The sequence below is a fragment of the Borostomias antarcticus genome, assembly GCF_949987555.1.
Source record: "Borostomias antarcticus genome assembly, chromosome: 3".
Taxonomy (NCBI): Eukaryota; Metazoa; Chordata; class Actinopteri; order Stomiiformes; family Stomiidae; genus Borostomias; species Borostomias antarcticus.
In genome coordinates this window covers 12,902,258-12,912,573 of record NC_140236.1, presented here as the reverse complement: position 1 = coordinate 12,912,573, position 10,316 = coordinate 12,902,258, and positions in this window count along the sequence as shown.

Sequence of the window (10,316 nt, the reverse complement as noted above, 5' to 3'; positions counted from 1 at the left end):
ATTTTTTTCACCAGTGCCACTTTTCATCAAACATTGTTATGACATTGTACATTAAAAATAGTGTAATTGGTGTCACTTGCTGTACAGTTGCCCAATTATAGTGGAGTGAATATTTTTATTTTTAGAAAAATAATTGTTTATTTCAGAAAAGTCTTTGGCAAAGTCAATAATGGGTCTTCATCTAGTCGTTCATCCTTGAAGGTTGCATAGCATTGCTCACCAATCTCATACGCCTTCATCAAGTCCGAGGCAATGTCCTTGGGGGCTGCCTTTGCCGTATAGATAGAATAGAAGAAGAATAGAATACAAGAGAATAGAAAGTGTATTTGCCATGTGTAACAAGTACACAGGTACATTGGGATTCTTGTAATTGTTTGTCCTTTCAGTATCTTACCAGTATTAATCAGTTCCTCATTCCACTCCTAGGTACTCAGCTAGACATGTAAGGTTCCCACACTGGCAATTTACTATCTGTAGCCTAGCAGACAAGCCAGACAAGACCACCTAGGTCACCCAGACCACCCAGATCACACCAGACCACCCAGACAAGACCACCTAGGTCACCCAGACCACCCAGATCACACCAGACCACCCAGACAAGACCACCTAGATCACACAGACCACCCAGACAAGACCACCTAGCTTACCCAGACCACCCAGACAAGACCACCTAGGTCACCCAGACCACCCAGCAAGACCACCTTGGTCACCCAGACCAGACCACCCAGATCACCCAGACAAGACCACCTAGGTCACCCAGACCAGACCACCTAGGTCACCCAGACCACCCAGATCACCCAGACAAGACCACCTAGGTCACCCAGACCACCCAGACAAGACCACCTTGGTCACCCAGACCAGACCACCCAGATCACCCAGACAAGACCACCTAGGTCACCCAGACCAGACCACCTAGGTCACCCAGACCACCCAGATCACCCAGACAAGACCACCTAGGTCACCCAGACCACCCAGACAAGACCACCTTGGTCACCCAGACCAGACCACCCAGATCACCCAGACAAGACCATCTAGGTCACCCAGACCAGACCACCCAGACAAGACCACCTAGGTCACCCAGACCAGACCACCCAGATCACCCAGACAAGACCACCTAGGTCACCCAGACCAGACCACCTAGGTCACCCAGACCACCCAGATCACCCAGACAAGACCACCTAGCTTACCCAGACCACCCAGACAAGACCACCTAGGTCACCCAGACCACCCAGACAAGACCACCTTGGTCACCCAGACCAGACCACCCAGATCACCCAGACAAGACCATCTAGGTCACCCAGACCAGACCACCCAGACAAGACCACCTAGGTCACCCAGACCAGACCACCTAGGTCACTCAGACCAACCAGACCAGACCACCTAGGTCACCCAGATCACACAAACCTCTCAGACCACACAGACCTCTCAGACCACCCAGACCAGACCACCCAGAGCTTGGCAGCAGATTCTCTTTGGGTCTTCCCCCAGTAAGCTCTGCTCTCCAGCCAGATACAGCCTTACTCGTGGTGGCACATCCCGGCAGTCTGACACGGTTCCCTCTCCCCCATGTCTCCCCCCACTTACTCTCACTGGTAAAGGAAAAGCATAGGCTTAGGTTTAAATGCTGTGTGTCTATAGAGAATTGTGTGCTTATTTACCATCATGTTCACCATCTTGTAAGAGTGGCTGTTGGGGAGATCCAGCCTGTGGGACACATGCATGCAGTTACACAATATGACCACATGGTGGGGCAGTGAGCTCAAGAGTGTAAGCACGGAGGTTAGAAGACGGTTGATAGGGGCTGTGTGTGTGTGTGTGTGTGTGTGTGTGTGTGTGTGTGCGCGTGTGCGCATGCTTGTATATTTTAATTTAACCGTTATTTAACCAGGTAAAGAAGCTTGAGATCAAATAACTCTTTTTCAACATTTGACCAAAATGGCAGCATAAAAAATAAACTAAATAAGAAACTAAAACAAAGACATACCAGTATAGAACACCGTATATGGTAGAGTATATGTGTTAAATGTGTTTGTGTGTGTTGTGTTGGACCTTGGATCTGAAGCTGGATCCTACTTCAATTAATTGACCACCACAAACACTACACACTATGCCTACGTTTTACTTTGAATGATATTGCGGTTCGCTGCACAGTTAAGTGGCAAATGACTGTGCCTAGTTAGCCAAGCTAGTTTATCCTAATCCTCCATGAGGAAGTGTCGGTTATTGTCCCTAGTTAACCATACTAGCTCTATTATTTAGGCGCAGCTCTCCTAATTTGTAGAACACACTGGTTTTAGTTTTTTCCCCACAAGAACAAGTCCCCCAGTTCTATTAAAATAATATACAAATTTAAGCATTTGAGGGAATGATGAGTGTTTCCAAAAATAGAGCTGGATACTGGCTGGATGACCTCATCCCTGCAGAGATGACATCAGATGACACAAGCTGAGTACGGCCATTGCCATTATAGAAAAGCAATCAGTCAAATACATTACAATCGCATGCAGGACGGACAAAGAAAAACAATGTCCCTTCTTACAAGGCTAACACCACACCTAGACAGAGAGAGAGAGAGAGAGAGAGAGAGAGAAGGAAAGAAAGGAAGACAGAAATAGGGAGAGGGAGAAAGAGAGCAGAAGAGGGAGAGAGCCCATGGGTGGATGATGTCAAGATGATAGAATGTCGGGTCTTCGGATCAATGGAGATGAGAGAGGGATGAGAGGGGGAGAGGAGAGAAGAGGAGTGACCTTTGAGATAGAGATGTGGAGTCAACTTCAGTACTGTATGATACACATGGCAAAGCTAGGCTGTCTCTATATAACACATACACACACAACACAAAACAGTCTGCACAAAAACACAATATAACACAAACATATATACCCTTGTGTGTGTGTGTGTGTGTCAGCACTGCTCTGAGACCCAAACTAAGCATGAGAGGAGAGAGGAGGGGAGAAGAGAGGAGGGGAAAGGGGCAGGAGGAGAGGAGAGAGGAGGAGAGCAGGGGAGGGGAGAAGAGATGAGGGGGGGAGAGGAGGGGAGAGGAGGAGGAGAGAAGAAGGGGAGAGGACCGGAGAGAGGAGGAGGAGGGAAGGAGCGGAGAGGGGGAGAGGAGGACAGGAGAGGGGGAGAGGAGGAGAGTGGGGCACAGCGACCCCAGGCAGGGAGTTAGGAGAGCAGAGGTCAGGCAGGGCAGTGGAGTAGGGTTGAGGAGGATATGGGGTACAGTCATGCTATAAGAGAGACCCTTTTAAAATCACTGTCAGTGTAGCTGTTCCCCAGACACAGAAAACAGAATTGCAGAAAAAACAGGAAAACGTCATAGGACAAACACGTCACATTGTCGCCACGGTGTTTCCCATAAATAGAAAACGGCTACACTGACGATGATTTCAAAAAGGCCTACACACAAAATGTAAGCATTTGAGCCAAATAATATCACCTTAAACAAGCGTGACTGTGCCCCTTGAAGGGCAGTAGGGCCAGGGGGTAAGACAGACTTCTTCTTCGTTGTGCGGGTTAGGTGTTGTGTCCTCTCCTCCCAAGACTCGGGGCCGAGGGGCTATCCTTTTACCACCCCGAGCCTGGGTGAGGGTCACCCAGGCTATATATATATTTTAGACACATTTAATTAATCTCAGTACCAACAAAGTATTTGATATTTCAACCACAGCCAGGTCTGTTGAAGTACAGTTTTCCTCACATTTCTTAGATCCTACAGCTCAGTGGCCCTGTGGTTAGAGTGTCCGCCCTGAGATTGGGAGGTTAGGGGTTCGATCCCCAGCCGAGTCATACCAAAGACTATTAAAAGAAATGATACCCAATGCCCCTGCTTGGCATTCAGCGTCAAGGGTTGGATTGGGGGTAAGTCCTACTGACATTAGTGTCATGTCCGGGGGGTGTACTTGTACATCAAACTGCCTCACGCTAATGAATCAGGAGATAGGCTCCTGCCCTAGGGGCCACTAGGCTAGAGAGCCATTGATTCTATTTCTTGGTGCTCCGCCTCACAGAGCAAGCTCCTATTGGCTTGATGAACCCTAGCCAGCTACATTGACTGAAGATAAAAAACATGCACCTGTGCCCAATTAGGTCTGGTGCACTGCTGTATAAGCGGGCTTCACCTACACATCTGCTCCTAGAAACTTTCAGCTCGCAAGAAAACTGAGAAGTAAGAAGAAAGAGATGACTACACAGTGACTCAGAATAGAGCTGGCAGAGCTCCCTGCCCAGCGCTGCCTATAGTCTACTTGAGAGATTCTGCAGTTGCGGGGCCCTCAACAGCGGCGTGGGACATCCACTCTGCTTCCGCTGCATGGGGTCGCAGAACGCCAAGGCGGGTCTGGTTCTGTCTCCTGACTGCCAGGTCTGCACTCTGTTTGAGCCTCTGGAGAGCGCACTTCTTTGACTGTCTGCTGCCACCGCCGGGGAACTTTGATCCTGTACCCACTGAGGGCGGCCAGAAAACCGCCTGAGTTTCAGCCAGAAAACCATCCATGCCCGACCCCAAGGACGAGTTCACTCTGTCCTTGGTGGAGAAGAGCTACGCGCTGGTGGCACAAGCTGTCGCTGCCACTTCGTCCATTGCCATGCTAGTCACATACAGTGGCCAGCTGGCTAAGGAGTTGGGCCCCTCTTCCTTGGAAGTCCTCATGCCTCGGCCGCTGCTGTTTCTACTCTGACAACCTGCTGTGGTGTCTCGCCTGTCCACGGCCCGTCGACCGGCTCTTTTTTTGTTGTTATGGTTTTTATGTTGTAGTAGGAGCTGCCTGATTTTTATATGTGTATTTGTATTTTATATTTGTATTTTGTATGTGTGATTTGTATTTTTATTTCTCCACTGTGAAGCACTCTGTGCACTCATGCTGTGCAGAGCGCTATACTGTATAAATAAAGGTTTACTTACTCTTCCGCTGGCCTTTCGGCCCGGTGCTCCCACCGCCACCTCTCCCTACCCAGCCAGTTCAGAGTGTCTGGCCCTGATTGGTGTGCCAGCTGCCCAACCACAGGTTTGGAGGAAGAGGTGCATGGCTGTCCTTTGCCTTGCCCACCACACTATTTTAAGAGCGGTGGTGAGAATGTTTCCAAAGGCAACAATACAAATACCGATACTTGTTATTTTGGTTGTCCTGTGCCTGTCTATGGTAATGTACAGTCTGCATCTCATGTTATGCTTAGTTTAGCTAGCATGTTGTAGCTCCTTTGCACAGAGAAAAGTGTGGGGGGGGGCATGCTTGTGAGTACGATAGTGCCCAGCCATTCAAAGCTCTGGTTCCATCAGAAAACTCGGATTCCAGTTCGAGCTGCAGTGTCTTCCCCTTTTATATTAGCAGATGTGACCACCGCCGGTCTCAACATTGAGGCTGGGAAAGGTATGTGTTCAACCAGGTCCGTCTTTTCATTGCTGCCCTGTTTGAATTTGTCACAACCCTTGGTACGACTGCCAGCGGGACCTAGTCTAGCGCTCCCGTCCAGGGACTAGGTACTTTAAGCAACGATGGTTTTCAGGACTGCTACGGTGGCTGGAAATAGACCTGCTATGACGCAATTGCCGTAGCGGTCAAAATCGTTAAGCAGATAGCCGACCGGTCCCTACGGCGAAGCGTCTCCGAGACGTTGTAGCCACTACGCGAAACGGGGTTTTGCCGTCGTAGAATCAGCTGCTACGGCAGGCAGGTTTACCTATTGAGCACTGATCCATTTCTGGTCACCGTAGCGGCCCGTCGTAGCGGTCGTTGCTTAAAGTCCCTATTGACTTCCCAGCTGGCATTTCAACGTTGATTCACGGGTGATTCAACGTCATGTGACTATGTGAATCAACGTTGGATTAGGTTTTGATTTTGAAAGGTGAATTAACGTTGATATCACGACGTTGTTCCAACATCTTACTCTTCAACATGGGTGAATTAAAGTCTTACAATCACTGTTGAATGTGTTGAATTTGAAAGGTGAATCAACTTTGTTTCAACGGCTTACTTTTCAACATGGGTAAATTAAGGTAGTATTTGAGTCAACTTTGCATCACTGTTGAAACTGCAACTTTGTTTCAACTTCTTACTTTTCAATCATGTAGCCACGGAGAACAAAGGCGTGAACTTTTTACAATTTTATTTTACAGTAGAATCAAGATGCACATGTAGGCCTACAACAGCAGTGAATGGGGTTGAAGCACTGACAACTGTGCAAATAGCAACAACATCAATCCAACAATAATGTGAACAATAGGCAACAGTGTTTGTGGCACTGGCATGCACACGCACAAACATTTTGTGACATAGCCTACTTCTATAGAGCAATACTACAGAAAAAGGCATTCACAGTCAATCTGCCGGCTGGTAACAGTTTTTAGCTTTCTAAACATACAACCTCTGCAGCACAATACCACCCAGGATGTAGCCTATGTTAAAACGCGAAAGCAAAAGCAACTTAGTTTGCAAGCTAAACAATATATTAACCTTACAATCTAAGTAGCGGCAAAAGTTGGACAACAAGGGAATGACTGGCATATTGCTCAGCTTGTATATAAGTAGATAGGCTACTAGCTACGTCCAGGTAGTGCGAGACAAACATTACACACGATGCACCGCACCAAAATTTCCAAAGAAACTACGGTGTCCATAATAGGACATCCTCAGATGTCCACGAAAGGAAATTCGAATCTCATTCTTTGTGCAAGCGCAAAATAAGGATTTGTGACCAATAAAAATAATATATTGCAACTGTAGTATCCTGGGCTTAGTACTATATAATTTACCTAGGGGGAGCTCTAGGCTCCAATGTGTTCACCTGTTCAGGTGCCCTATATGAAGAAGTCCCTTTGTCTTTGTTCTCTGTCTCATGCTGCCATACTTAACTAAAGAAGTGAATGCTACTGCTGGAGTCCTGCGTCCTTATTAATGTTAACAAGAGTACACTATGTTATATTGGCGACGGGGATATTTTGGAAGTTGTCTGCGGCCTGCCTGAGAGTGAGGATCGCCTGCTGGGACTGCGCTCAAGTGAATTGTTTGCTGGACTGTTTGTAGGCTCCAGTGAGGACAAGGCTTGGTGTGGGGGGAGAAGCGCCTGAAGGTGAGAAGACATGGCAGCAATTGGAATGCTGGCACCGTTTGACTCCAAAGTGCAAGAATGGGAGAAATACTGTGAAATAATTGAGCATTTCTTTATTGCCAATGACATTGATGATGAAGATAAGAAGAAATCTATACTGCTCAGTGTTGTGGGTGCACCAACCTACAGTTTAATGAGGAACCTCCTGAGTCCAACAAAGCCTGGAGAGAAAAGCTTTGCAGAATTGGTAACTTTGTTAAAAACCCACTTTAACCCCAAACCAAGTGAAATTGTCCAAAGATTCAAATTTGATTCGCGCATTAGAAAACCCACAGAATCTGTAGCTGAATATGTTGCAGAGTTAAGGAAATTATCTCAAGACTGTAATTATGGACAGACTGCCTCACATGTTACGAGATAGGCTAGTATGTGGAATCAGTGATGACAGAATCCAGAGAAGATTATTGTCGGAGACTAATCTCACATTTGATAGTGCCCTGTCTCTGGCTCAGGCAATGGAGTCTGCCAACAAAAATGTACAGGACTTGCAGCTAAAAGGAGGAACTGTCAATGCAGTGAAGAGTGGTGCGCCAGGACGTTCAGGACAGAGGACTGAGACCCGCCCTAGAGAGGGTGATGGCAGTAAAGACTGTTATCGCTGCAAAGGGAAACCCTCACCCACAGTCTGTCGGTTCAGAAAGGAAATAGTGGTGGATAGCATAGGTGGAATGAGCTGCCCACTGATGTCAGGACAGCAGAGTCGCTGCCCATCTTTCGTCGCAGGCTCAAAACTCATCTCTTCAAGAAGTACTACAACAATCCTCCCACCTAAGCACTTATTGTATTATATTATATTGCACTGTACTTTAGATTGTGATTCTTGCACTTTGCCTTCAGCACTAGATTATGCTCTTAGTCACTTGTTTTAGAAAGAAGATGCACTTGTGAGTTCTGGCAAGTAGTAGTACATTGGCTCTTCCTACGTTAAATGCAATTATTGTTAGTCGCTTTGGATAAAAGCGTCTGCTAAATGACTGTAATGTAATGTAAAAAATATGCCATGCCTGTGGAATGACTGGACATATAGCAAGAGCCTGTCGCAGTAAAAGCAGTGCAAATGCAGACAAGAGGCCTGACAGGCGACCCAGAGAGAGGGACAGACGCTTCACACGAGAGCGTGACGCACACTATTGTTCCCATCAGGTAGTTGAGGAAAGGGATGAGGAACAGGGGTTTCCATTATATACTGTCCAGTGTGAGGAGGACAGGGAGCCACCGTATAGAGTGTGTATGGGGATGAATGGCGAAGATGTGACATTTGAAATCGACACGGGTTGCTGTTTCACCATAGTTAGTGAAAGAACCTTCTAAGGAGAAAGTGAAACATGCCCCTAAGTTGAGGAACACACGCCTTGATCTGAGAACATATACAGGGGAAACAGTGCCAGTGCTAGGGAAAACCTATGTGACTGTAACATATCAACAGCAGGAAAAGAAACTTCCCATTATAGTAGTCAAGGGCTCAGGTCCAAACTTGCTGGGAAGATGGTGGTTGAAGCATATAAAACTGGACTGGTCAGAAGTAAAGCACCTGCGAAAGCACCCACAGTCACTATCCTTGCAGGATGTGCTCTCCAGACATGAGGGAGTATTCAAACGTGAGCTGGGAACACTGACAGGGTTTAAAGCAACTATTCATGTCCCTGCTGATGCAACTCCCCGATTCTATAGACCAAGGTCTGTTCCCTATGCTATGAGGCCTAAGGTAGATGCTGAGATTGACAGGTTACTGTCAGAGGACATTATTACTCCAGTTAAGTTCTCTGACTGGGCAGCCCCTGTAGTCCCCTTGATTAAGCCTGATGGTAACTGCAGACTATGTGGAGATTATAAACTAACAGTGAACAGGGTCTCCCCTTTAGAGCAGTACCCCCTACCCAAAGTGGAGGATTTGATGGCTGTGTTGGCTGGTGGTCAACAGTTCACGAAACTTGACATGAGCCATGCGTATCAGCAGATTCAAATGGATGAGCCATCTAAGAAGTACCTCACAGTAAACACGCACCGTGGTCTGTTCACATATAGCAGGCTACCCTTTGGAGTATCTTCTGCCCCAGCCATCTTCCAGAGGACCATGGAGGGGGTTCTCCAAGGAATACCCCACGTCACTGTGTATCTGGATGATATCCTGGTTACGGGAACAACCAAGGAGATGCACCTCAGGAACCTGGATGAGGTGTTGACAAGGCTGGAAGGTGCTGGACTCAGGCTGAAGAGGAGCAAATGCACACTGCTGGCTGATGAGGTTCAGTACCTGGGACATGAAGTGGACGCTACAGGAGTTCATACTGTAGAAGCTAAGGTAAAAGCTGTGGTGGAGGCTCCAGCCCCCACCAACGTAACAGAGCTTAAGGCTTACTTGGGATTGTTGAATTATTATAACCGTTTCCTTCCCAACCTGTCCACATTGCTAGCTCCCTTGCATTGCCTGCTGAGGAAGGACACAGTCTGGGGATTGACTGATCGTCAAGACAAAGCATTCAGAAAGTCCAAAGAGCTGTTGAGGTCAGCAGAGGTATTAGTTCATTACTCTGGTGATAGGGCTCTGATTTTGTCTTGTGATGCCTCACCATATGGCATAGGAGCCGTTCTTTCTCACAGAATGGAGGATGGAACTGAAAAGCCCATAGGATTTGTGTCTCGTACCTTGTCCCCTGCCGAGAAGAAGTATTCACAGTTGGATAAGGAGGGGTTGGCTGTGATGTTTGGTATAAAGAGGTTCCACAAGTACATTTATGGAAGGAACTTCACTATATCACAGATCACAAGCCCCTAATCACATTGTTCAGTGAGACTAAACCTGTACCTCAGATGGTCTCGCCACGAGTACAGCGTTGGGGTGTGCTGCTCAGAGCTTATGAGTACTGTATTGTACAGTATATAGGCCAGGCCAGCAGAATGCAAATGCAGATGCCCTCAGTAGACTCCCCTTGCCAGAGTTCCCCCCTGCAGGCGGAGAGGAAGAACACGTTCTGATGATGGATCTTATGGATGACGCCCCTGTGAGAATGGAACAAGTGAGACAATGGACTGCCAAAGATGTAACGCTGTCCCAAGTGCATCAGTATGTACTGACGGGTTGGCCTACTACTGTAGAGCCTCAGGTCATGCCATTCTTTACTCGCCGCTTAGAGCTAAGCGTTCGTGATGGATGTGTGTTATGGGGTACTCGTGTAGTTATCCCACAGCAAGGACGACCACTGCTG